Genomic DNA, 3,361 nt, shown 5'->3' on the forward strand with positions numbered 1-3,361 from the left:
GTACCACCTATCACGGGTCAGTTCAGTTACCATGGTGTCACCTATCACGGGTCAACATGATTTACTAAAAGAAAAAGCGGGAATCGTAAACGTACCGCCTATCACAGACCAGTATTGTTTACCTAGGTGCCACCTATCACGGGTCAGCACGATTTACTAAAATGCGTAAATCATAAACGTACCACCTATCACGGGTCAGTACAGTTACCATGGTGTCACCTATCACGGGTCAACTCGATTTTCTAAATAGTAACTCGTAAACGTACCACCTATCACGGGTCAGTACAGTTACCATGGTGTCACCTATCACGGGTCAACACGATTTACTAAAAGAAAAAGCGGGAATCGTAAATGTACCACCTATCACGGGTCAGTACAGTTACCATGGTGTCACCTATCACGGGTCAACACGATTTACTAAAAGAAAAAGCGGGAATCGTAAATGTACCACCTATCACGGGTCAGTACAGTTACCATGGTGTCACCTATCACGGGTCAACACGATTTACTAAAAGAAAAAGCGGGAATCGTAAATGTACCACCTATCACGGGTCAGTACAGTTACCATGGTGTCACCTATCACGGGTCAACACGATTTACTAAAAGAAAAAGCGGGAATCGTAAATGTACCACCTATCACGGGTCAGTACAGTTTACCGAGGTGTCACCTATCACGGGTCAACACGATTTACTAAAAGAAAAAGCGGGAATCGTAAATGTACCACCTATCACGGGTCAGTACAGTTTACCGAGGTGTCACCTATCACGGGTCAACACGATTTACTAAAAGAAAAAGCGGGAATCGTAAATGTACCACCTATCACGGGTCAGTACAGTTTACCGAGGTGTCACCTATCACGGGTCAACACGATTTACTAAAAGAAAAAGCGGGAATCGTAAATGTACCACCTATCACGGGTCAGTACAGTTACCATGGTGTCACCTATCACGGGTCAACTCGATTTTCTAAATAGTAACTCGTAAACGTACCACCTATCACGGGTCAGTACAGTTACCATGGTGTCACCTATCACGGGTCAACACGATTTACTAAAAGAAAAAGCGGGAATCGTAAATGTACCACCTATCACGGGTCAGTACAGTTACCATGGTGTCACCTATCACGGGTCAACACGATTTACTAAAAGAAAAAGCGGGAATCGTAAATGTACCACCTATCACGGGTCAGTACAGTTACCATGGTGTCACCTATCACGGGTCAACATGATTTACTAAAAGAAAAAGCGGGAATCGTAAGTGTACCACCTATCACGGGTCAGTACAGTTACCATGGTGTCACCTATCACGGGTCAACATGATTTACTAAAAGAAAAAGCGGGAATCGTAAACGTACCGCCTATCACAGACCAGTACTGTTTACCTAGGTGCCACCTATCACGGGTCAGCACGATTTACTAAAATGCGTAAATCATAAACGTACCACCTATCACGGGTCAGTACAGTTTACCGAGGTGTCACCTATCACTGGTCAACACGATTTACTAAAAGAAAAAGCGGGAATCGTAAACGTACCGCCTATCACAGACCAGTATTGTTTACCTAGGTGCCACCTATCACGGGTCAGCACGATTTACTAAAATGCGTAAATCATAAACGTACCACCTATCACGGGTCAGTACAGTTTACCGAGGTGTCACCTATCACGGGTCAACACGATTTACTAAAAGAAAAAGCGGGAATCGTAAATGTACCACCTATCACGGGTCAGTACAGTTTACCGAGGTGTCACCTATCACGGGTCAACACGATTTACTAAAAGAAAAAGCGGGAATCGTAAACGTACCGCCTATCACAGACCAGTACTGTTTACCTAGGTGCCACCTATCACGGGTCAGCACAATTCACCAAAAACGTAAATCGTAAATGTACCACCTATCACAGGTCAGTACAGTTTACCTGGTGTCACCTATCACGGGTCAACACGATTTACTAAAATGTAAATCGCAAACGTACAACCTATCACGGGTCAGTACAGTTTACCAAGGTGTCACCTATCACGGGTCAACACGATTTACCAAAAAGTAAATCGTAAACGTACCACCTATCACGGGTCAGTACAGTTTACCAAGGTGTCACCTATCACGGGTCGACACAATTTACCAAATGAAATGCATGAGCATACACAGACTCCATTCACAACAATCGTTAAGCAAATGCAGATATTAAAAGATTCCCCATTTTTAATACCCATTTAACTTAAACGACTTTCAAACAACATTAAATAAATAAGTCATTAAGAGATTCCCCGTTCTTAATACCGATTTATGTTAATGATTTTCAAAACAAAACGTTAAGCAAACAGTCATATTAAGAGATTCCCCATTCTTAATACTGATTTATCTTAATGATTTTCAAAACAGAACGTTAAGCAAACAGACATATTAAGAGATTCCCCATTCTTAATACTCATTTACCGAAACGATTTTCAAAACGATAGTTAAGTAACCGAGACATTAAGAGATTCCCCATCCTCAACGCCCAGTTAACTTAAACCTTTTCCTCAAAAGCACATTAAGTAAACCGAGGTATTAAAAGATTCCCCATTTTTAATACTCGTTTACTCTAATGGTTTATTCAATTCCACAGAAACAAAGTCAATCATACTCTCACATTCAAACCATAATTCACAACAACCACACCAATTAACAAACATCAAGTATGGACACGCCAAATACAACGAACACAAATCAAAGCCAACATAACACCCAGATACATCAAATTTCATTTACTCATAATCATACACAATGACATTCAAATTCATTTACCACGAAACATTCGTCAATATAAACAAAACCTAACTCTAAGGTTTTACCCATAACGCACTAGTTTCGTTTTTCCCCAAATCGATACATTAAACCCTAACAAATTCCTTCCCACACAACCACAGATAAGTCCCTAATGCAACTAGAAGTTTGGAAGGATCCCTTACCTCAACGTTAGCTTTAACACGCGTTTCGGGTACCGTGAGTAATTCCGGTAAAATCTTCGCTTGCAACGCCGCTTCCAAATTAGTTCACTAGCACCGTAGCATGGTGGTGAGCAACTTTCCCTTCTATCTCTTCGAGAAATGAGGTTTGGATCTAGAAGAAATGGAGGGGTTTGTGTTTGGATCTCAAAAACCGTTTTTCTTCGTTTTCGAATCAAAGAGGAAGAGTGGAGTTGCGAAAACCTTGATCTAACTCTCACCCAACCTTGGGTTACTAGTTTTGAAGAAAAGAAAGTGACGAAAATGAGAATGGGAGAAAGGAGGGAATTTGGTTCACGGGTAACAGAGAGGAAGAAGATGGAAAATTCCAATTTTCCTTCCTTTCTTTTTCTTTCCTTTCTTCCTTTTTCCTTC

Source organism: Cicer arietinum, chromosome 2, assembly GCF_000331145.2.
Source record: "Cicer arietinum cultivar CDC Frontier isolate Library 1 chromosome 2, Cicar.CDCFrontier_v2.0, whole genome shotgun sequence".
NCBI classification, from domain to species: domain Eukaryota; kingdom Viridiplantae; phylum Streptophyta; class Magnoliopsida; order Fabales; family Fabaceae; genus Cicer; species Cicer arietinum.